Raw genomic sequence first — 26,856 nt, forward strand, 5'->3', positions numbered from 1 at the left:
ATAAATAGAAAAGGAAAATCATGAGAGAACATGGAGGAGGTCGGTTATGTCACCACTTTACTCCTGCGATCTGCTCTACAATTACTACATATCTGGTGACTTAGTGCCGGTTATATATTATATTATTATCGGCCTAAAGAACTATTTTACGTGAATAAACTTATATTCTGTTATTATAACTTTTCGATGTCTTGTGCAGATTTCTGTCACTTACCTGTTGCACCAATGTCCTGATGTTTTTCTGTAAATGCTCAAGATATGCTGAGCTTATACGACCTTGCTGGTATTTGGTCAGGCAGTCTCTCAATATCTCCATAACCAGCCGGTAAGTGAAGCTGAGGACGCCATCGGGTAGTGGCAGCACAATGTCAGGGGCATAGGTGGTAAGAATCCCCTGCAGCAGTGCCAACACCTGAAAATTGTCTAAAGGAATTTCAAACATTTCAAATAAATCCAAATAAATCCAAATCGCAGTCAGTAAATCACTAGCTATGTAGCTAATCACCAACAACAATGACACCGGAATGTCAAAGTGACACTGTAGCTGTAAACACTGGCACAAGTAATGGTGGTGCATTATGATGTCATAATATCATCACGGAATGTTGAGATGTTACCATATATGGAGCTTCTCTCCATAAAAGGAAGTTGCCTAGCAACACAAGCAGCAACTCTATAGGCTGTCGGCAAGATCACAGACTGAACATGGAGATCAGCAGTGATTGTGAACGCAGTGAGCGTTGTCAGAGGTAAAAATAAAGCAAGTGTCAGAGGCAAGCATTAATAAGTTATTAAAAAAAAGCCCTGCATCCACTCCCATGTCACTAGGTAAAAAAATAATGACTCTACTTCTTTGGACAATTATAACCCCCAGAATGCCCTGGAAGCTGCAGAAATTCAAGAAATGCTGTGAGTTGTGGTTCTCTCCAAAGGCAAAAGGATTATAGTCAACCACATGTGACATAAATGGCCCCTATAGGATCTTCAAGGGTTTGTTCAGCGCCGCTTACTTCCATACTGGGAGGTGACATCACGTCTACAGATACATGATGGGACGGTGTAAGTGTGGCCGCCATCATGCCTGTGACTTGGTAGGTTTCCTCAGACGGCAGCTCACTCACCTCCCAATGTGGAAGGAAGCGGCCGGAGAACACTTTTAATCTATAAAAGAAATCAAGATTCCACCAAATCCGTGTAGAATATTTTTTGTTCTTTTCACTACACAAAAAAAAAATGATGAAAACATCTCATGTACCGCGCACTGTTACCCATAAATATTGTAGCTCGTTCCATTAAAAAAAGCTCTTGCCTAAATCTAAACAGAAAAATGAAAGTTATGGGTCAATGATTAATAAAGCAAAATAAACTGGATATCTGTGTAATTGTATCAACCTGCAGAATAAAGTTAATTTGTCTACAGTGAGCGGCAAAAAAAAAAGGAAAATAAAAAAGTGATGGAAGATTGATTTATTTATTCATTGTCACTCATATCATACCATTAAAAAAGAAAGAAACTGTAGTGGTGGTGAATTCTGATGTCATAATAGCGGTGATGTCATCATGGAATCTTGTGATGGAATCTTATATGGAGCTTCTCACCTTATAAGGAAGTTGCCTAGCAACAGTGAAGATGGTAAAACCATAGGGTGAGCATCAGTGCTTGTATGTAAGAGGGAGCTGTGGGCGCCGGGCTCTTCTCATCAGTGAGGGGATTTATAAGCGTTGAGATAAATTATTAATATCTGTTATACACAATAAAAATCATAATTACGTATTTATAAGAAATCCGGATTCAGGAGCTAAAAGAAATATCTTTACTGAGGGTCCACGGACTGAAAGTCAGAAGCCCACGCCTCACCACCCCCCAACTTCCCAAGATGGGGGTCTCTATTACAAATATGACCCTGCCTGCACTCCTTATTAAAGAAATCGAAGAACTGGGAGGACTATTGAGTTACACCTTAGATATAGACAAAACTGAGACCTTATTATTAAGAAGCCCTTCAAAGCCACTATGGACAAAGAGATTCCAGTTCTGCTGGATTGAAACGGCGCTGAAATATTTGGGGATATACAGTGACATGTAAAAGTTTGGGCACCCCTGGTCAAAATTAATGTTATAGTGAACAGCTAAGCAAGTTGAAGATGGATTGATCTCTATAAGGCCTAAAGATAAAGATGACACATTTCTTTTGTATTTTAGGCAATATATATATATATATATATATATATATATATATATATATATATGGTCAGTTTTTACTTTTTAAAAATTACAAAAAGAAAAATGGGCCGATGCAAAACTTTGGGCACCCTTGGAGATTTGTGTGCTCAGATACCTTTGTTGACCACGATTTCAGACCTTAATTAGCCTGTTAGTGTTATAGCTTGTTCATTATCATTGTTAGGAAAGGCCAGGTGATGCAAATTTCCCAGCTTTATAAAAACCCAACCTCCTCTAACCGTGTGACAAAAACCAGCAGCCATGGGTTCTTCTAAGCAGCTGCCTAGCACTCTGACAATGAAAATGGTGGAGGGCCACAAGGAAGGAGAAGGCTATAAGAAGATAGCAAAGCGTTTTCAAGTTGCCCTTTCCCCAGTTTGAATTGTAATTAAGAAATGGCAGTTACCAGGAACAGTGGAGGTCAAGATAAAGTCTGGAAAACCAAACAAAATTTCAGTAAGAGTCACTCGTAGGGTTGCTAGAGAGGCAAATCAGAACCCCGATTGACTGCAAAAAACCTTCAGAAAGATTTAGCAGACTTTTGAGTTGTGATACATTGTTCTACTATTCAGAGACACCTGCACAAATATGGCCTTCATGGAAGAGTCATCAGAAGAAAACCTCCCCTGCGTCCGACTTCTCACCATAAAATTCAGCATCAAAAGTATGCAAAAGAACATCTAAACAAGCCTGATGCATTTTGGAAACAAGTCCTGTGGACCAATGAGGTTAAAATAGAACTCTTTGGCCACAATGATCAAAGGTCTGTGTGGAGAAAAAAGGGCACAGATTTTCAGGAAAAGAACATCTTGCCAACCCTTAAGCATGGAGGTGGATCAATCATGCTTTGGGGCTGTGTTACAGCCAATGGCACCTGGAACATTTCACGGGTAGAGGGAAGAATGAATTAAATGAAATTTCAACAAATTCTTGATGCCAGCATAACATCATCTGTAAAAAAGCTGAAGTTGAAAAGAGGATGGCTTCTACAAATTGATAATGATCCTAAGCACATGTCACAATCCACAATAGACTTCAAAAGGAGCAAGCTGAAGGCTTTACAATGGCCCTCACAGTCCCCTGATCTGAATATCATTGAAAATCTTTGGCTCAACCTCAAAATAGCAGTGCTTGCAAGACAACCCAGGAATCTCACAGAACTGGAGTAAGGCTATGTACCCATGATGCAGAAATGCTCTGGATTTTTTCCTGAGTATTTCTGCATCTCCCTGGCAGAAAAAACGCATGCAGATTTTAACTGCTTTTTTTCTGCCAGGGACAAGCGTATGCCCCGCGTTTTTCACATGCGATTTCGCATGCGGGTTGTCAAGGGCTTTTCCCAGCAATTTTAGCATCACTTGGAAAAGTGCTTGACAACTTGGTCACACTATATAAATCCATGTAACCAGCATGGATTTATATAGTGTGACCAAGTTAATAGTTAAAAAGAATGGTAAAAAATAAAAAATAAACATTATACTTACCTTCTGATGGCCCCGGGTCTCCTTCTCCGGTGCGTCCAGTGTGTTGGGCAGCTTACAGTGGTCTAAAAGGACCTTCCATGATGTCATTTAGTCATGTGACAGGTCACGCGACCGCCGACATCAGCGGTCGCGTGACCCTTCACATGACTAAATGACATCATGGAAGGTCCTTTTAGACCATCGCGAGCCGTCAGGGAGCCAGGACACACCTCTAAGGAGAACGCGGCCCATCAGAAGGTGAGTATAACGTTTATTTTTTATTTTCAATTCTTTTTTTTACAGGTACCATGGTACCCGGGTCTGGATGAGAGTCTCCTCTTCTCCCCACCCAGGTACCATCCGCACATTGAGTCGCTTAATATCCGCATGTGCACATGTAGTCATGCGGATATTATGCGATTCAATGCAAGTCAATGGCGGTACGCAAAATAATTGGTAGTGCTGCGGATTTTTTCGCAATGATAATCAGCAGCAGAAATTTCCACAGCATGTGCACAGCACATGCGGATTATCATTGGGGAACATTGCAGACCTTCTACCAAGCGTTTTTTAAGCCGTTCCGCAGCGGAATTGCTGCTGTGGAAATGTTTAAAAAATGCATCGTGGGCACACAGCCTTATAATCCAAGGAAGAATGGATGAAAAGACTTTTGTTTGGTTACAAAAAGCGTTTACAAGCTGTGATACTTGCAAAAGGGGGCGCTACTAGGTACTAACCACACAGGACGCCCAAATTGACGAAATTATGGCGAAATATCCAAATATAAGCCAGTTATATCACATCTATCATCATCACTAATCTAACAAAACAAGACTGGGACTCCAAATCATTCAATGGCTTTCCAAAGTGAATATAATGAAAGGACAAGTATCCTTGAATGATACATTTCTCTATGCCCTTATAGACAATACTAAACACAAACTCCAATGCCAAAATATGGAACATGGATGATCCAAATCTAACTCATTCAAACATATTAGATTCTTTAGTTCAAGCACAAAAATATCTTCCATCATCCAGGTATCTAGAAAAGAGGCTAAAAGTTTGTCCCAGGTCGTACCGGACCCCCTCAAGGGGATATAGAATGGGACTATACACAACAAATAACTCCAAAAGCAAATCTTTATCATTGCTTATGGGGATGTCCAAGTATCCAAACTTTCATTTGCAATAACACACTTAACTAATTTTGTACCACAAGGTCAACTATGGTTCTATCTTTTGTTACATGAACCCAGAAATGTATCAATATAAGAAAGGGGCGAATAAATTGTTACAGGAGTGAAATCTGTTATTCACACCTAGGTACAGAAACAACCACAGCCCTTCAAACTGCTTCTGTAAAAAATGTCATAATATCTATTCAAAACGGTCTGGGTAGAAGCTTCATTATCATTACATAAGGAAAATAATCTTAAATATTAGAACAAATTCATAGACTGCACAAATGTTCTTCAGTTTGTTTTTGTTGAAAACTGTTTTTGCTCCCACTTACTGCATAGTGCATTGCATATTTACAATTTATTGACTTTTTTTTTTATTTTAATGTTGTATTCCAATAAAAATATTTCAGGTTCTATAAAAAATAGCTTGATTATAGTATCATAATGATGATTAAAAGCCTGATGTTACCATTTTACTACAGAACATTTATCACTAAGGCTGCGTGCCCACGATGCGTTTTTAATGCTTTTCCGCTGCAGAATTTCCGCAGCGGAAACGCATCAAAAATGCTTGGCAATCCGCACCCCATGGTCCCCAATGGCATTCCACAATGTCAATGCACATGTTGCTGATTTTTCCGCAGCGTTTCTGCAGCGCTCATAAATCCGCAGCATGTTCATTAATTTTGCGGAAGCGCCGCCATTGACTTGCATTGAGACGCATAGAATCCGTGTCTGTACATTTGTACCCGCGGATAATATGCGATTCAATGGGCGGATGGTACCCAGTTCTGGAGGAGAAAAGACTCTCATCCAGACCCGGGTACCATTCTACCTGTGAAAAAAAGAATAAAATAACTAATAAAGTTTATATTCACCTTTCTGACGGCTCTCTCTGCATGCCGACAGCGCTGAAGGACCTTCGGTGACGTCGCAGTCATGTGACCGCAGGCCCTTCACCGCTGTGTCTTGCAATATGCCGGCAGCCAGGAACCAGACAGGAACGAGCGCTGCAGCACACGCCGGGGCATCGGGGGTGAGTATAGCTTTATTTTAAGCATTGTTTTACGGTCACACTATATAAATCCATGCTGTTTGCATGGATTTATATAGTGTGACCTAGTTGACAAGCACTTTCCAAGTGATGCTAATCGCCTGGAAAGTGCTTGTCAGTCCGCATGCGGAAACGCATGTGAATCCGCATGTATTCTGCAGGAAAAACGCATGTACAATCTGCATGCGTTTTTCTGCCAGGGAGATTTTCTGCTTCATTTCTGCATCGTGGGCACATAGCCTTAAACATGAGCTATGTATGAGGGAGTTGGACTCAGGGAAATTGAGGACTCGGACATTTCTCTTATCGACTCCACAGCCCTGCTATAAACACTGGTATAAGTAATGATGGTAAATTCATGGAATCTTGTAGTAATGTCATCATGGAATCTTGAGATGTTACCTTATATAGAGCACCTCAACTTATAAAGAGGTTACCTAGCAAGAAATAAGGCAGCAGTACTACAGGCTGAGCATCAGTACCAGATGCAGACATGGAGGAAAGAGCTGTGGGCGCTTTACTCCTCTGACCAGTGGGGGGATTTTTATGTTCTAAGACAAATCACTTATATCTGTTATACACAGTAAAATGTATATTATTACTAGTGATGATCGAGCACTAAAGTGCATGGGAGCTCGTTGCTCCAGTCGAGAAAATCGTAATGCTTGGGTGCTCAACTCGAGTAGCGAGCCCAATGTAAGCCAATGGGAAACTTGAGCATCTTTTCGGTGCCCCCCCCCCCCCCGGGGTCTGGAGGGGGCCTATAAATTGGCCATGATATGGTAACAGCATGGGGAAGACCCCTGGAAGCATCTCTGTCTCCCAGGCCACTGCTGTGAACAATATTGTCAGAGTATTACGCCACTTTTTTACAAATACGAAACCAAAATGGATTTTCCTGCAAAAAATGTTAAGGAACAACCTTTCCAGGGTAATGACTTATATATAAGGCAAAATAAATAACCAAAAACAAAAATGGCTCCTCCACACCTTGGGCTATGTTCACAAGTAGCGTTTTTGATACGTTTTTGCACTTTTGCATTGCTTTCAATGGTGAAAAATACATTTACCAATAAAAGTAATTTTAACATTTTACTACCTTATCTTGTCATGTGGTGTGTGAGACATGATCAGACACATCCTGTTATATTTATGAAAGAGGGACTGTCAAAAGTCACAAAGCCTATTTTCACAAGGCCATTAGGCGGCTCTTACTATTGTTAGAGGGCCAACAGTCGATCCTCACTATTGCTAGAGAGCCATCAGCCGGCTATGCTTTGTTGTTCCCATTATAAAGGAGTGGGTCTCCTATACTGTTATTACATATGCAGTGACTGCAAGGGCTGCCAAAAATTAGGACACACTCCAATACCCCTTTGAAGAGACATAGAGGAGGGCCTCATTAAAAAAATGTTCCCATTATAAAGGAGTGGGTCTCCTATACTGTTATTGCATATGCAGTGACTGCAAGGGCTGACAAAAATTTGGACACACTCCAATACCCCCTTTGAACAGACGTAGAAGAGGGCCACATTAAAAAAAATGTTCCCATTATTAAGGAGCGGGTCTCTAACACTGGTAATGCTTATGCACTAAGTGCAAGGGCTGTCAAAATTTAGGACGCAACCAAATACCCCGTTGAAGAGATGTAGAGGAAGTCCTCATTAAAAAAATTGTGTGCGTAGTACAGTCTGTAGTGCAGGAAAACAGCTCCTGTTCCTCCTCCTCTTCCTCATTATCACCCAATCCATGTTGAGATGAGATGAGGTTGGGCTTTGTGACATCACCCTGTATAGTTCCTTGCTCCATCTCATCGTGCTCCACCTACAATGCCTCCTCTTTAATTGTGAGCACCGAGCGTTTCAGTAGAAAGAGAGGCAGGATGGTGATGCTAATTATGGCGTCATCGCCGCTCACCATCTTGGTGGAATCGTCAAAGTTTTGGTGGACGGCACAGATGTCAGACATCCATGCCCACTCATCATCTCTAATGTGCGGAGGCTGACCTGAATACCGACGGGCATGTTGAAGCTAGAACTCAACAACTGCCATCTGCTGCTCACAAATCCTTCCCAACATATGAAACATTGAGTTCCATCGTGTGGTGACATCGCACACGAGTCGGAGAGTTGGTATGGCGAGGGTGGGGGAAGCTATAAGTGACTTCTTGAAATGGGCACACACGTGGAGTTCTTTCACAAGCAGGTCACGCAGATCTATGTAGGTTTTGAGAAACCGCTGAACCACTAGATTGATCACATGGGACAGGCATGGTATGTGTGCGAGTTTGCCAAGCCTCAGAGTCGCAACCAGGTTCCGGCCATTGTCACACATGACCATGCCTGGCTGTAAGTTCAACGTTGACAGCCACAGATCTGCCTGCTCTATTACCGCTGTCAACAACTCTGCAGCGATGTGCAGTTTGTCACCTAAGCATATCAGCTTCAGCAGTGCCTGTTGCCACTTGGCCGAAGCAGTGCTATAGTGCTTCCAGTCTCCGACTGATGTGGTCATTTCGGAGATGGAGGCTGAAGAGGAGGATGTTCAGAAGCTGTAGAATGTGGGGGCAACCCTGGTTGACCTAGGGCCCGCAATCCGTTCTGGCCACAAGCACTTGTCCACGTGCCCGTGGTTAGGTAGACCTTCCCAGTGACTGTGTTGGTAAAGGCACGTGAAATGTTCTGGGACACGTGCTTGTGTAAGGTGGGGACGGCACACCGGGAGAAATAGTGGTGGCTGGGGACAGAGTACCGAGGGACACCCGCCGCCATGAATTTGCAGAAAGATTTTGTCTCCACGAGCCTAAAAGGCAACATTTCAAGTGCAAGCATTTGAGAAATGTGGCAGTTTAGTATTGTGGCCTGTGGGGCATTAGCTGCATATTTGCGCTTGCATTCAAAGGACTGGGTTAGGGACAACTGAATACTGCGCTGGGACAAGGACGTGGACGTGGTTACTGATGGTGATTGTTGCAAGTGTGCAAAAAGAGGCATCTTTGCCTGCACCATGGACAGGGGATTGGTGTGCACGCACAACAGCAGAACAGGCAGTGGTGTCCCCCGCAGAAACTGTTTCTGGACCCTAGCGTTTGGTCCAATTAGTCGGGTGCTTTGCTGTCATGTGCCTGATCATGCTGATGGTGGTCAGGCTGGTAGTTTTGCTGCCCCTGCTGATGCTGGCATGGCAGATGTTGCAAATGGCCTTTTTGGAATTAACTTGACAGTCTTTAAAAAAGAGTCAGACTATGGAAGACCTAACAGTTGGACTGGCAAGCAACTTCCCTCGTGTTAGTGTTCCGGAGAACTGTTGCCCGCCTTGTGTCTGTGGCTGTGGCCACCCCACTGCTTGTTCCTGCCTGTTGTGGTGCTACACCTCCCTCCCCCTATGTGCTGCTGTCCTCGCTATGCATGTCACCTTGACAGGTTGGGTCAGTGACTTCATTGTCCACCACCTCGTCTTCCAAGTATGCACCCTGGGCCTCCTGATGACTTGCTGGCAATTGCGTCTCATCATCATCCACCTCTTGCGACAGTAATTGCATTTTCCCACCATCGCCTTCATGTGACTGTAGCTGCTCAAATACATGGGCATCGCTACATGTGATCTCCTCTTACCCCTCTTGAAGCACGCCGGGCGAGAGTCCTGAATCCATAAATCAGGGGCGGAACTACCGCCCGTGCAGCTGGTTCATTGAATGGGGGCCCCGAGGGAGAGGGGGCCCCTCCAGCAGGGCCGCCATCAGGGCATGACTGCCCTGACTCCAGTATGGGGCCCGGCCGGTCGGGGCCCCCTCGGGGGCCCCCCTCTTGTGCGTCTCTCTCCTCATGGGGCCCCCGGCCCCTTGCTAAGCGCCGAGTCCGGGACATCTCAACGCTGCGCTACTGCGGCAGCGCCTCCATGATTCCCCTGACTTCCGGTCATGTGACAGCGCCGTCACATGGCCGGAAGTCAGGAGAACGTGGTGTCAGCGATTTGGACGAGCGCCAGGATTCTGCAGGGATCGTATGGGGGTAAGTATAACAAGTTTTATTTTTTTTAAATACAATTAACTAGAAGTGGGGGGGGGGTGAGAGATGCACTATGGGGGGGGATGAGAGATGCACTATGGGGGAGGGATGAGAGATGCACTATGGGGGAGGGATGAGAGATGCACTATGGGGGGGTGAGAGATGCACTATGGGGGGGGATGAGAGATGCACTATGGGGGAGGGATGAGAGATGCATTATGGGGGGGGATGAGAGATGCACTATGGGGGGGATGAGAGATGCACTATGGGGGGGGATGAGAGATGCACTATGGGGGAGGGATGAGAGATGCACTATGGGGGAGGGATGAGAGATGCACTATGGGGGGGGTGAGAGATGCACTATGGGGGGGGATGAGAGATGCACTATGGGGGAGGGATGAGAGATGCATTATGGGGGGGGATGAGAGATGCACTATGGGGGGGATGAGAGATGCACTATGGGGGGGGGTGAGAGATCCACTATGGGGGGGTGAGAGATGCACTATGGGGGGGGGTGAGAGATGCACTATGGGGGGGATGAGAGATGCACTATGGGGGGGGTGAGAGATGCACTATGGGGGGGATGAGAGATGCACTATGGGGGAGGGATGAGAGATGCACTATGGGGGGGATGAGAGATGCACTATGGGGGGGGATGAGAGAAGCACTATGGGGGGGTGAGAGATGCACTATGGGGGGGTGAGAGATGCACTATGGGGGGATTGACAGATGCACTATGGGGGGGATGAGAGCTGCACTATGGTGGGGGGATGAGAGATGCACTATGGGGGGGATGAGAGATGCACTATGGGGGGGGTGAGAGATGCACTATGGGGGGGTGAGAGATGCACTATGGGGGGGATGAGAGATGCACTATGGGGGGGATGAGAGATGCACTATGGGGGGGATGAGAGATGCACTATGGGGGGGATGAGAGATGTACTATGGGGGGGGATGAGAGATGCACTATGGGGGGGGTGAGAGATGCACTATGGGGGGATGAGAGATGCACTATGGGGGGGGATGAGAGATGCACTATGGGGGGGAGATGAGAGATGCACTATGGGGGGGATGAGAAATGCACTATGGGGGGGATGAGAGATGCACTATGGGGGGGGATGAGAGATGCACTATGGTGAGGGGATGAGAGATGCACTATGGTGAGGGGATGAGAGATGCACTATGGTGGGGGGATGAGAGATGCACTATGGTGGGGGGATGAGAGATGCACTATGGTGGGGGGGATGAGAGATGTGCACTATGGGGGGAGGATGAGAGATGTGCACATGTGGGGGAGGGGGATGAGAGATGTGCACATGTGGGGGAGGCGGATGAGAGATGTGCACATGTGGGGGAGGGGGGTGAGAGATGTGCACATAGGGGGGTTTGAGAGCTGCACATGGGGGAATTGGGAGAAAATGAGCTGCACATGGGGGAATTGGGAGTAGGGGGATAATGAGCTGCACATAATGAATGTGGGGTGGGGGAGAGTAAATGATGATGGGGTGGGGAGAGCACGGACATGATATAATGAATTGGGGAAGGGGGTGCATGTAAATAATGAATCCGGGGAGCAGGAAGTATAGAGTAGGGGGCGTTGCGGATGCAGGAGTGTGACTGGTAGCAAATTGGCGGAAAGAGTAGAGGTTCTAATTAAATTATATATTAAGTGGCTATTTAAAGTTAATGGGGGCACCGTGGTGGATTACAATTTATATTTGGAATGGTAGATTGCATAATAACTAACCATATATTGATGGTGGATGCACGTCTGTATTCAGCTGCGTAATGTAGAAGTTGGGGAATGTGCTCTAGATAACTGTGTTATTTTATGCAGAGACGAGTCCTGGCTGGAAGACGTGATGGCGGTCTGCACTGGATGAAGGAGAAAAGCGTAGCTGAAGGACTTCACCTAGAGACGTCACCAGTGAGTCAGTGTATTACATGTACACTTACACTATATACTATGTACAGGGCTCCTGTGTATAATGTTACTGGTGATCACTGTATTACCTGTACACTGACACTATATACAGAGCTCCTGTGTATAATGTCACTGGTGATCACTAGATTACCTGGACACTTACATTATAAGCTGTATACCATGTATAGAGCTCCCGTGTATAATGACACTTATGGTAATATTAGTAATGTGGTGGTAATATTAGTAATGTGGTGGTAATATGTGGTCTGGTCATGGTGTGGCAGTTTTTCTCCCTTTTGTGTGGTATTATTCGGTCACTATGTTGTGGTAATATGTGGTCTGGTCATGGTGTGGCGGTATTCCCTGTATGTGGTATTATTGGTCATTTTAAAAAAAAATGTATATGACACATTCCCTTAAAGAAAACTAAATAAAAATATATCTAAAAAGAGTATTGGATATTTTAAGAAAATTTTAATAGGTTAGAGTAGGGCCCGGCCAGAAGAGTCTACCTTACCGTGGTGGCGGCTTTAAAAATCTTTTGGCCAAAACAAAAGCTGCTGGCTATGTATGTGGCGCCGTCACATGGCCGAACGTCAGGAGAACCTGGTGGCAGAGACGTGGACGAGCGCCAGGATTCTGCAGGGATCACATGGGGTAAGTATAACAAGTTTTATTTTTTTTTAAATACAATTAATTAACTAGGAGTGGGGGGAATCAGAGATGCACATGGGGGGGATGAGAGATGCACAGGGGGATGAGAGATGCACAGGGGGATGAGAGATGCACATGGGGGGCATGAGAGATGCACATGGGGGGGATGAGAGATGCACATGGGGGGGATGAGAGATGCACATGGGGGGATGAGAGATGCACATGGGGGGGATGAGAGATGCACATGGGGGGATGAGAGATGCACATGGGGGGGATGAGAGATGCACATGGGGGGGATGAGAGATGCACATGGGGGGAATGAGAGATGCACATGGGGGGAATGAGAGCTGCACATGGGGGGGTTATGTTTACATAACTTTGTTGCCCTATGAAGGGCAGGGGGGGGCCCAAAAAATTTCTTGCACAGGGGCCCACTACAGTCTGTGTCCGCCCATGCCATAAATGGAAATGTGAACAGCTCTTCAGAGTGTCCAAGTGTGGGATCAGTTGTCTCCAGGCACTCGGCATGGTGGGAGAAAGGAGGATCAGAGTGAGGAATATGCGGTCCAGACTCACGGCTACTGAGACTGGACCATGTGGAAGACAGGGTGGTGGTGGTGGCAAACTGACTGGAAACATTATCTGCTATCCAACCAACAACCTTTTCACACTACTTTGGCTTCAATAGTGGTGTTTCGCGGCCCCCTACAAAGTGGAGCAGGAAGGTAGGTCGACATGATATGGGTGCTTGTAGTGCTCCCTCAGCAGGCATAATTTCAGCTTGCCCATGACCTCGGCCTCTGCGTGCACCATCAGCATCTTGTCCTCTTTCCAGTCCCTTGCCACGTGCTTTGCCCATTTTAAATGGAGTATAATATTTGTCACGTACCCAAAAATGTCAGGATTATTACAGCAGTAATATCGGATCACGTCTGATGACCACGGTTTTAAGCAGTGGCCTTATAGTATGGTATTGGTTAGCGTCCAAGTGTGAATAGGTTTGAACAGCACACAACTGACACACTTTAAATGGAGTATAATATTAGTCACATTTCCAAAAATGTCAGGATTATTTCCGCAGTAACATCGTATCACCTGAGATGGACAAGTTTCTCTGCTTCCACAATACAGCAATGCTATTAAAATCAAACAAATCTGGCTGTATGCTGCTAACAAGCAAATGGAGCAGTAAAAATGGTGTATTATATTGCATTTCAACCAAATAATTAGGATTAAGCGCAAAAAGAATATTAAACCTGTTATCTAAGGCTGTGGATATGAGTAACAGCAGCAGACAGAACGTTCAATGGATTTATTGTGCTGTATACACTCTCCACAAACTCTGCCTAACTCCTGCTATCACCAGTAATATATGCATCTGGATTAGTCCTTAGCAGGACTGTTAGTATAGATGAATATTGCTGTGGAATACCTGACTAATTCAACCGCCAATTCTCTCCCTCGCTCAGCAGCAGCTCTCCCTACTCTGCCTGTCTGAAGGGTAGACTGTGACGAGCTTAGGGTCCCGGGTCTGATATAGACCTGATGACGCTGTGCGGCCAGCCAATCACTGTAATGCCACAACCAACATGGCTGCGGTATTACAGTGACGAGTGGCGAGTACCGAGCAGTTGCGAGCAAGCTCGCTCATCGCTAATTATTACTCACCACCACACCCAGGTCTCTATTATAAATAACCCTGCCTGACATTAGAGAAATTCTACATTTTAATAGTTAATTATTTTTAATTCTTTCTACAAAACATAAAAAAAGAGTCGAAATCAGTGGAGCTCAGGGATGTTTAGATATTTAGCTCAATTTTTTTGAGCAGGTGACAGGTCCTCTGTAATCTTGGGAAATGAAACACTTGTCCTAATAAATCTCCTCCTACGTTCTCCGATCACCACCATATTTGTATTCCAAGAGCCACAAAGCATCGGAAAGAGAAAATAACTGAAGAAACAGGTGTATTCTAATCTGTAACCATGGAGACACATAGGTCTGCATAAGAGCTGTATACACTACACAAGATTTACAAATTTGTTTCATTGTTTTATTTTAATGGATCAACTAAAAAAAAATACTGTAAAAGATCTTCTAACAGCTAGAAATGATTCCAGGATTGTCTTTCCACTATATATACAGTATATACTCACAACACAAAGGTTAACTAATAGTTTTAATGATTTTCTGTAATAAATATTTGTATAAATATGAGAAACATTTATATAAAAATACAACAACTAATAATAAATAATTCAATTATAAAGCAAGAAATACGTCTTATAATAATATTACTCAGCGATTTATAAAAATAACAAAGTTCTTGTCGCTGCTGCTCCTGACGACCAATCAGATTTCTGCCGTTTTGCCTCTTGCAGTGCGGAATCGATGGCTGGAATCTGACTGGTTGCTACGGGCAACACTTTCATTATTCTCTACATTGTATAAATAATCCTTGAACTCTCGTTGCCGATAGCAACCGATTAGAATTCAGCTTTTACATTTGTAAATTACACATGAAAAATAAACGTGATTTCTGATTGGTCGTTAGGGGTAACAAAGACGCTACATGACAGCTGAGGCTCCGTGACAATGGCGTCTGTTACTCCAGGTACTGGATGATGGGCCGGACACAGGTGCAGCCCACCGTCACCAGCTGCTTCTCCAGCCTATAGGTGGGGACACATCCTCTCATCTCACCACGCAGGACAAGGATCTCCTGTCTGATGGGGACTGAGTTCATGCTGAGGTCCACATGACCCTCCGGGTCCAAACATCCGCGGTGGAGACATCGGGCCTCGCTGATGACCGCAGGGAATCTGTTACTGTCCACATTAGAGCTGGTGGAAGGAGATGAGAGAGATCAGGACACAGCAGTAACCATGTTTAGTCCCCCATACTCCGGCCTGCTGACCCCCATATATCATTATTATTATTTCTGCCATTACTCCATGTACATTTCCCTGTATTCCCATGGAGAGATGGAGCGGCTCCTCACACTGTCCGCCATTACTTGTGCAGAACTCCGACTGCCGACCTTCATATCCACCTTCACACGTGGAGGAAATGTGGTGTCCGGTGTGAAGAGACATCCCCCGCCGGACCCTAGAGGGGCCTCCCAGCCATCAGCGCCAGGGACCTGCTCTTCTCTTCCATGGACACAAGAGATGAAGATCAGAAGAAGAAAAGTGGAGAAAACCTGAGGACAGAAGATGTCACACATGTGATAGGGGACATTGTGGAAGTGTCAGCATTATGTAGTGGTATAAGTAAGGGTTAAATAATGGATCAATAATATACACTAATAATATTCATACTCGTATGGACCTATCCCAAAGATATGCAACAGCGCTAAAGCCAAGAGCAACCAGATATGACTATATAACACATAGAAGAAATTCCAACATTCTAAGTGGAATTCATTCACCAATATATTATATTGTCATGTCATTGTATCATAACACAGGATAACAAACAAAATGGTGGTGGCCCCATGCAAGTGCTGCACTCACTATTCTGCTGGAGCAGTCACTGTGTACATGCATTACATTACTGATCCTGTACTGATCCTGAGTTACATCCTGTATTATACTCCAGAGCTGCACTCACTATTCTTCTGGTGCAGTCACTGTGTACATACATTACATTACTGATCCTGAGTTACATCCTGTATTATACTCCAGAGCTGCACTCACTATTCTGCTGGTCAGTCACTGTGTACATACATTACATTACTGATCCTGTACTGATCCTGAGTTACATCCTGTATTATACTCCAGAGCTGCACTCACTATTCTGCTGGTGCAGTCACTGTGTACATACATTACATTACTGATCCTGTACTGATCCTGAGTTACATCCTGTATTATACTCCAGAGCTGCACTCACTATTCTGCTGGTGTAGTCACTGTGTACATACATTACATTACTGATCCTGTACTGATCCTGAGTTACATCCTGTATTATACTCCAGAGCTGCACTCACTATTCTGCTGGTGCAGTCACTGTGTACATACATTACATTACTGATCCTGTACTGATCCTGAGTTACATCCTGTATTATACTCCAGAGCTGCACTCACTATTCTGCTGGTGCAGTCGCTGTGTACATACATTACATTACTGATCCTGTACTGATCCTGAGTTACATCCTGTATTATACCCCAGAGCTGCACTCACTATTCTGCTGGTGCAGTCACTGTGTACATACATTACATTACTGATCCTTAGTTACATCCTGTATTATACTCCAGAGCTGCACTCACTATTCTGCTGGTGCAGTCGCTGTGTACATAGATTACATTACTGATCCTGTACTGATCCTGAGTTACATCCTGTATTATACCCCAGAGCTGCACACACTATTCTGCTGGTGCAGTCACTGTGTACATACATTACATTACTGATCCTGTACTGATCCTGAGTTACATCCTGTATTATACCCCGGAGCTGCACTCACTATTCTGCTGGTGCAGTCACTGTGTACATACATTACATTACTGATCCTGAGTTACATCCTGTATTATACTCCAGAGCTGCACTCACTATTCTGCTTTTGCAGTCACTGTGTACATACATTACATTACTGATTTTGTACTGATCCTGAGTTACATCCTGTATTATACTCCAGAGCTGCACTCACTATTCTGCTGGTCCAGTCACTGTGTACATAAATTACATTACTGATCCTGTACTGATCCTGAGTTACATCCTGTATTATACTCCAGAGCTGCACTCTTTAATCTGCTGGTGCAGTCACTGTGTACATACATTACATTACTGATCCTGTACTGATCCTGAGTTACATCCTGTAGATCTTTTTATTATAAAAATGAAAAACATAACAATAATAATAACAGAAACAAAACAAAATTAATAACCACAAAATAAACAATGTAATGAACTGGTCCAGCCGCCCCCTCTCTCCTCACACACATATTATACATATATACAGAATAAACAACTACTTACACTATGACATCTGGTCCGGTTGCCAAACAAATAACAATATAGTAAGTAAAATAAACAATAGCCGACAAAATTATATACAAACTAATATATATATATATATATATATATATATATATATATATATATATATATACACTTTTTTTATAAATAATATAAAATAAATACTAACTATACAAATATATACAAGAGAAAACAAAACATCCCACACTCGAGCCGACCAGTCCCAACCCCGGCACTGACCTGAAAGCTGGTCCTGCGTCTCATGCCTCAGTCCATGTCCAACGTCCATAGGCCAGATCAGGCAGTGCCAGTTTCTCACCCAAATAATTAGTGTCCCACAAGATGAACCCACCTCCCCCCTTTTCCCACCACCCAACCTCACACCTACACCCAAATCCGTATCCTTATATACAATATATACAGAAACAAACAATACAATAACAAACAATAAAATAACCACAAGCCCAAGTTCGGCGACTGCAGCCCTACATCACTGTCTACTGATCAAAACAAAACAAAAATCTATGGTGTCAGCAGCAGCCCACCACCAGGAGAAGAGATGACCAGACTAGGGCACACTAAAAGAAAAGCCCCTCAAGAGGAGAGCGGCCCTACGTGTGCCCAGTCTCTCATACTCCAGAGAACGCATCTTCACCAGGTCACCGAGTATGGTCCTAAACACATCGTCCATTGGGAGGATTTTCCTTTGCGTCGATACTAAGCACCGTGCGTTCCACTTGTGATACCTAACCACTGTGCTAACTAGAAATAAGGTGCAGCGGCCCCGACCACCCAGGTCTCCGAATGCTCCATAGGCCCATTCCGCATAAGAGAGATCGGCCAGCCGTGGCCAGCCAATGGAGGCGCCCACCCTGTTGTACACCTCTGTGTTAAAGGGACAACAAAGCAGGAAGTGGTCCATGCCTTCTAGCATGGTACCACAATGCTCCCGAGGACAGTTCCTGTCCTCAGAGCTCCTACACTTCAGATTGTCCCTCACACACAGTTTCCCATGGAAGCAGCGCCAAGCCAAGTCCCAAAACTTCGAGGGGATCCTGATAGAATTCAAAAGATGCAGACCCACCACAAGATCCCGACTTGGACAATCCCTGAGCACCAGAGGCCTCTGAAAATGGGTCAACAGAACCCTTTTGTCAAGGAGAGCTTCCTTGGCAGAGTCCTGACCTCCCACATTTCCAGACCCCACCATCGAATTACCTTCAGAACCACGGTAGCGTAAGCCGGGAGATGTCCATGCGGTGTGCGTAGATCCTTCACTTGCCATCCTGTCTCCCATTCCTGGAAGAAAGGCTGAAACCATCCCCTACAGGAGAATACCCACGGAGGAGCCCTCTCTTTCCAGAGGTTTGCAATATTGATCTTAATGAAGGTATTCACAAGGAATACCACAGGGTTGACCATACCCAACCCTCCTAGTCTCCTCGTACGGTAAGTAAGCTCCCTCTTGACCAGGTTCAGTCTATTCCCCTATAACAGTTGGAAGAACAAACTGTAGACCCGAGTCCAGAGAGGCTCCGGCAAGATGCACACACTGCCCAGATAGATCAGCAAAGGGAGCAGGTAGGTTTTAATCAGGTTTACCCTTTCCCTTAGGGTCAAAGACCAACCCTTCCATTGGTTCACCTACTGAGTGGTGATTTCCAGCCTGCTGTCCCAATTTTGTTTGGGGTAATCCCCCTGGCCAAATTCAAAGCCAAGAACTATTCCAGAGACTTTGGGTTCTGGAAGGGTGTCTGGGAGATCAAAACCAGAATCTCCTCCTCCCAGCCCGAGACTCTCACACTTATCCCGGTTGATCTTAGACCCGGATGCCTCCAAGTAGCGATTTACCTCTGACATCAGCCATTCTGCCTCCCCATCAGAGGAAACAAAAACAGTGACGTCATCGGCATACGCCACCACTCTCAGAGTGGCTTCTGGTGCTGCCCGGTCCATCCCGATCCCAGCCAACAGTCCACGCTCCACCCTCCTAAGAAGTGGGTCAAGCGCAAACACGTACAGCAGTGGGCTCAAGGGACAACCCTGGTGAACACCACACCCAACCTCGAAAGAGCTGCCAATCCAACCGTTCACATGCGGGAAACTCTCTGCCCCAGCGTACAAGGTCTTAAGCCAATCAACAAACCCCCCCGGCAGCCCATACCTCAGAAGGACAGACCAGAGGTACTCATGATTAAACCGATCAAACGCTTTTTCCTGGTCCAATGACAGCATGTACCCCTTGAAGTGGCCAGCCCTACCCTGCTCCACCACCTCTCGGACACAGAGTAGAGCACTAATTGTATTGCGGCTCGGAACAGAGCAAAGCTGGGCTCCCGAAAGGAGTCGGGACACAAATTTCACCAGCCGATTAAACAGCACCTTTGTCAAAACCTTCCTGTCTGCATTGAGAAGCGCTATGGGACACCAATTCTCAATGCAAAATGAGTCCTTACCCTTTGACAAGATGATCAGGGTAGACCGCCTCATTGACTTTGGCAGAGTGCCCGAGGAAAGACACTCATTGAATACCGCAGTCAAGAGGGGAACCAAGGCGTCCTTAAAGGTCTTATAGAATTCAGATGTTAAGCCATCTGGACCGGGAGATTTCTTTAGGGTAAGCCCTTCAATCGCCAACTTAACTTCCTCTTCCCTGATCATCTCTGTCAAAACACCAAGAGAGGGGTCTACCCCTGGTTCGGGGATGGCTTCAGCCAGAAAAGCCGACATCTCATCCCAATCCAGATCCCTCTTCCCCAAGAGGTGCGAGTAGAAGGATCTGACTACCTCTAGGATCCCTGATCTGGATCTTTTCAGGGACCCCGCAGTGTCAACCAGTCCTGTAACAACTTTACTATTCACTGATATCTTGCAGTTTTAGTAAGGGTCTGGCGAGCGGTACTTCCCATAATCCCTCTCAAAACCCAAAGATGCGTGCCTATCATACTGACACCTCATTAGCAAAGATTTCACTCTGGAGATCTCCTCGCGGCTACCTCCAGTTGAGACAAGATGCTCGAGTTTCCTCCTCAGGCCCTGATACAGGCGATACCTGTCCAGGCTCCTGAGGCTCAAGAGCTGGCGGAAGAATCTCGCCACCCTTTTCTTGAACATCTCCCACCACTCTGACTTACTACTACCTCTCCTGTCTGCACTTGTCTAGATGCCTCAGCTGGGCAGGCGTCTTTTATTGCTTTTCTTCCCTGGCCCCTCATCTCCCCCACCCCTGCTAGTCCCCTCCCCAGCAGAATCGGCCTCACGGCTTTCTCCCACCGGGGTCTCAACTGCAATAACGAAGGAGCGAGGACAACGGCTGAATAGGTGACCTAACTCACCACACAGGTGGCACCTAATCTCCACACAAGAGGCAGCAAGATGGCCGACACCCCCACACAACGCACATTTCTGCACAGTGCAGTTTGCACTGAAGTGTGTGGGGTCGCCGCACCTGTGACAGAGCTTCGGTTGCCCCTGGTAGAACACCAGGATACGATCCATACCAAGGAAGGCAGATGTTGGAATGTGGGCAACCGTACCACCTGAATGCTTAAGTTTTACCATAAATGTCCAGGACCCTGACCAGATACTAAACTCGTCGCGTTTTTTCTTTGGCGTCTCCACTACCTCTCCATACCGACCAAGCCACGTCATGATGTCATAACAAGAAAGTGACTCGTTACGAGTCATCACGGTCACTTTCTTGATTTGGTTTTGGCGAGACACTGCCTGAACGGCAAAGTCTCGCCAGCCGGGCTCATTTTTTGCCAACTCATAATTCGTCCAGAAGAGCTCAAGCCCCTCCGGCTGAACAAAGCTGACATCAAACTCAGGCGTGGAATAGGGATGTATCAAGGCATAGATGTCAATAGCCTTGAAGCCCATCCTCAGCAGGAGCTCCACAACTTTAGACCTTGGAGGACATGCATCACTGCCCCTCCACCGAAGACGGACCACATTCTTACGCACACTGCCTGGCCCGGCTGTTGGGAGGGACCACACTGTATCCCCCCCTTTTTGCTCTCGGAAGGCCCCGAGGCCATGCCTCTCTATCCAGAAGTATAGATCAACCTCTCGACCCTCTACCATTAGTGATCTCTCCCCCTTCTTTAGAGCCTCCAGAAGGCGCCGTTGCAACATGCTGTCCCCAAAGCCCGGAGACGAGGAGGATGCCCTATTTGCCCCGGCGGTGACACTAGCATAACTTTGGACAGGTATTGCCACCACCGGGGGGGCAACCGGACCAGTGACTACATAAGCCCCAACAGCATCACCATTACCCACCTCCATCTCACCCTCCACCAAACCAGCAACCACACCACTGGACAATGAATTGGCCTCATTCACACCCACCACCACATTCATTCCTACTAGACCAGTAACAATGGTGGATGACATTTTGACCTCAGCATCATCAGGCACAAGGGGCTCAGTCCCCTCCATAGAACTGGAGGAGACCTCACCCCTGGTCTTATGTGTGCCCTCCACATCATCAGTCGGTAATTTCCGCTGTTTTGCATTTGTAGAGATGCGACGCTGATCTTTAGCTGTTGTGAGGCGCTGCTGATCTTTAGCATCAGGATCTTCCTGACCAGTGGCGCCAACACAAAATAACACTTTCATGGGAGGACTGGAACGCTCAGCCCCAGCAGCCCCCTCACACTGTCGCAGCTTCTCAACTAAGTGATCAGCGGCAACAGCATTCAGAGGCGCCGAGGCTAACGAAGCTGCCCCCGACACCGGGCTGCTCCCCCATCCCACTGAGGAGCGCACCGCAGCATCATGGTCTGACCGAACGCGCGCCGCTGGGCCGCCATCACTGTCCAGCCTCTCGGCTGATGCACCTCCTGCTGCGTCCCCGCTACTACAAGCAGAGACGGAGCTCTGCGCCTCACTACCACGCTGTGTAATCTCCCCGCGACTTTGCACTGGATCCACAGCAGAACCCGGGCTGGGCTGGGCAACGGGGCTTATACAGCGAGGTGAGCCTGCCGCTGACTCAGGGGGTACAGGGAGGGGGGCATATACATAGCTTACCGCTTCCTGCAGCTTTTTGTGGCCCCCAGGTGCCTCTTCTGGTAGATCGTCACCAAGATGGAAGTTTTGGAGGCACACTGGGGACTCCAGGAGCTTTATTTCTGCCATTAGCGCCCCTTCCTTGCCGCTACTGTCACTGTCCTCCACAGAGCTGGCAGAACTGCGACCGGAGGCCATTGTTGCCTGCCCTGCAGGGAGCTCACTGCACGTGGCCTGCGGTTGACTTTGCTGGCTGCCAGGTGGGGCTTTCTGCTGGTCATCATCACTCTCATCATCCACCTGTCTCTCAGGCTGCAGCCCCATCTGCCTTTGCTCTCTGTTATCAGCCATTTCTCTGAAACAATCTTCATTTATCAGATTTTCTTTAAATGGACCACTCTGCTCCCTGATGGCAGCTTTCCTTAGATCCAGCACATTAATCTCAGTTTTGAGCCTCTTTACCTTTGCTTGGAGCTTTGTCTTCCTCGGTTTGGAGGCACCTGCAGCTTTGGCGCTTGTGCAGCGCAGCTCCTCCCAAAGCCTCTTGACGAGCTTACTTGCATCTTCATACTCACGGTGGTGGATCATGACCCGGGAGGCATAGGTGGACACAGACTCCCGGGGTCCCTGCAGCCCCCAACCCCCCTCAGTGAGGTCGGCCTCACCTCCGTGAGCACTCAGATTAACTCCGGAAGGAGCACCATCGTGCGCGCTGTCAGGCTTTTCCTCCATGTTGGAAGCCTTGCGGCTTCTAGGAGTCTCCACAGTCCTGGGGGGAGTAGGAGCCACATTGCTGCGACTCCTGGTGGAGGGTCTCACCCCCGAGTCCTCCGATGTGCAGGCCGGTTGCTGGTTTCTTCTGCCCCCCACCGCCTGGTTCGGGAAGCAGAAGCCTGGGACTTGGCTCCATCACTCATCCCAGGAAACCCACTCTCTCCCTGGGTAGGAGAGAGAGCAGATCCCCAGGTGGAGAGGTGTTGGTTCTCAGGAGAGCTGGAGCACACAGCAGGATCTGCGGCCACCACACCCTAAATCACCACAGTGAGCAACAGCTGATCAGAGCTGCACTCACTATTCTGCTGGTGCAGTCACTGTGTACATACATTACATTACTGATCCTGTACTGATCCTGAGTTACATCCTGTATTATACCCCAGAGCTGCACTCACTATTCTGCTGGTGGAGTCACTGTGTACATATATTACATTACTGATCCTGAGTTATATCCTGTATTATACCCCAGAGCTGCACTCACTATTCTGCTGGAGCAGTCACTGTATACATATATTACATTATTTATCCTGTACTGATCCTGAGTTACATCCTATATTATACTCCAGAGCTGCACTCACTATTCTGCTGGTGCAGTCACTGTGTATATATATTACATTACTAATCCTGTACTGATCCTGAGTTATATCCTGTATTATACCCTAGAGATGCACTCACTATTCTGCTGGTGCAGTCACTGTGTACATACATTACATTACTGATCCGAGAGAATTATGAATACAGCTCTGGAGTATTATACTGGTTGCAATGATAAGTAATACAATATATTTAAGCAGTAATATCTGTCTCACAATTCGACAAACCCTTTCTAACAACATTCCCTCTTGAACATTGGAGAAACCTCACTGTCCTGTAATATTACAGTATCTATAATATAACCGGGGATGCGGGTCTCTGTCCGAAGCTCCACACAGAAGACCGCATCCAGCCGTTACCGGTAAGAGGAGGTGTATGGCGTCGGAGAGCGCGGTATGCATAGGCACTGAAAGCACACTGCGATCTCCGGCGCCATACTTACATACTTACCTGACCGGGAGGAGCGTTGCCGCGGTACCTCTCTTCAGCGGAGACCGGGTGCGGAGTGAGACGTCGGATCAGCGCATGCGCATAGCGCTATCCGGTGCCATTTTACTGAAGGCACATTTACAGCGCGGTGCTCTGTCGCCGCACTCCTCCCCCGGCCTCCGGCAGAACAGGACGCTGCAGCGCTGGGGTACAGAGAAGAAACGTGAGTATAACTGTTTATTTTTTGGGGGATGTATGTATAGTGGGGGGATGAGGGGTGCCACGCATACCAGGATTGGGGATGAGGGGTGCCACGCATACCAGGACTGGGTATGAGGGGTGCCACGCATAATGGGATTGGGGATGAGGGGAGCCACGCATAATGAGATTGGGGATGAGGGGTGCCACGCATAATGGGATTGGGGATGAGGGGTGCGACGCATAATGGGATTGGGGATGAGGGGAAACACGCATACCAGGATTGGAGATGAGGGGTGACACGCATACCAGGATTGGGTATGAGGGGTGCCACGCATACCGGGATAGGGGATGAGGGGTGCCACGCATAATGTGATTGGGGATGACGGGAGCCACGCATAATGGGATTGGGGATGAGGGGTGCCACGCATAATGGGATTGGGGATGAGGGGTGCGACGCATAATGGGATTGGGGATGAGGGGAAACACGCATACCAGGATTGGGGATGAGGGGTGACACGCATACCAGGATTGGGGATGAGGGGTGCCACGCATAATGGCATTGGGGATGAGGGGAGCCATGCATACCAGGATTGGGGATGAGGGGTGCCACGCATACCAGGATTGGGGATGAAAGGTGCCACGCATACCAGAATAGGGATGAGGGGTGCCACGCATACCGGGATTGGGGATGAGGGGTGCCATGCATACCAGGATTGGGGATGAAAGGTGCCACGCATACCAGAATAGGGATGAGGGGTGCCACGCATACCGGGATTGGGGATGAGGGGTGCCATGCATACCAGGATTGGGGATGAAAGTTGCCATGCATACCAGAATAAGGATGAGGGGTGCCACACATACCAGAATAGGGATGAGGGGTGCCACGCATACCAGAATAGGGATGAGGGGTGCCACGCATACCGGGATTGGGGATGAGGGGTGCCACGCTTACCAGGATTGGGGATGAGGGGTGCACCGCATACCAGGATTGGGTATGAAAGGTGCCACGCATACCAGAATAGGGATGAGGGATGCCACGCATACCGGGATTGGGGATGAGGGGTTCCATGCATACCGGGATTGTGGATGAGGGGTGCCACGCATACCGGGATTGGGGATGAGGGGTGCCACGCATACCAGAATTGGGGATGAGGGGTGCCACGCATACCGGGATTGGGGATGAGGGAGGCATGCATACCAGGATTCGGATGAGGGGCCATGCAATTCAGCATCGAAGTCAAAGTTAAAAAAAAAACACAATCACCCTGAATAAAGTCCTTTAATTGAAATAAAGACACAATTCTTTATTGTTCTACATTAAACCATACTTACCATCACGCCCATTCCAGCTGAAGCCAGTGATCTCCTGCAATAAAAGAAAAATAATAAACCAACCGTATCCTTACCTTTCCATGGTTCCCAGGACGGCTCCAGCTCTGCTACATTTGTAGCACCCCGAGGACTCGGCTGCTACAGGGGTATTGCACCTCAAACCAGAGGTGTGATATTCCACTCCCGGGTAAGGATGGAGTGTGGACCAGGACTCAGTAAGCTGCATGCACCACACACACCCCATTTCCGAGGGACAGCTCAACGGTGCTCCCACTAGACAGAAGTGCAGGCAAGACAGCATCTGTTCCTGGCTGGAGTGGGGGGGTGGGAGGAAAACCCAGTGGTGTAGGAGCAGATAGGGGTGGGTCTCTGGGCATAGGTAGGAGCCCATTGGTTGCTAGTCACCTGGGCTCACACATAGAGGGAGGTATATAAGGTGGGCACCATCTTAGAACAGTGTTCAGTCCCGTGGTCAGTTCAGAGAGGAGTTCAGCCAGAGAGGGCTGACAGGGAGCCCATATGTCCAGGAGATATAGGGTGAAGGGTTGGCAGAGCAGGGTACCGGAACCCGAATTGGTGGAGGCGACTAATCCTCAGCCAAAACCGGAGGTTGTGACCACATCTTGGTGCGACCCCTCACTACATCCACCAGAAAGGCATACCGTATAGGGTCAGGGAAACCGGGAGAGGTTTCGCCAACAGAAGGCCCGAGGAAGCTGGACAAAGGTGGGTCACTGGTGGGGACGGCCAGTAGAAAGGAAGAGAGGGGAGCTCTGAACCACACTCTGGAATTGCCTGGGAGTTGACCGAGTCCCTCACCTGGTGAACGCAGCACGGCTCGGGCGGTCCTAACTGTGCACAAGTGACCTGATAAAGAACTGTGAGTAAAGCATTGAAAACTGCAGCTGCACGTCTCTGTGGTTCCTCGCCGCACCAGCACCATCAGTACTGGGACACTCACACCATCACCACCATCATCTCTTACACTAGCTGCCCTGAGGTAATACTTCTCCCGTGGGGAGTTATCCC

The sequence above is a fragment of the Phyllobates terribilis genome, unplaced genomic scaffold (assembly GCF_046119375.1).
Source record: "Phyllobates terribilis strain yellow unplaced genomic scaffold, ASM4611937v1 Scaffold_3__8_contigs__length_932513732, whole genome shotgun sequence".
Classification (NCBI taxonomy): Eukaryota; Metazoa; Chordata; class Amphibia; order Anura; family Dendrobatidae; genus Phyllobates; species Phyllobates terribilis.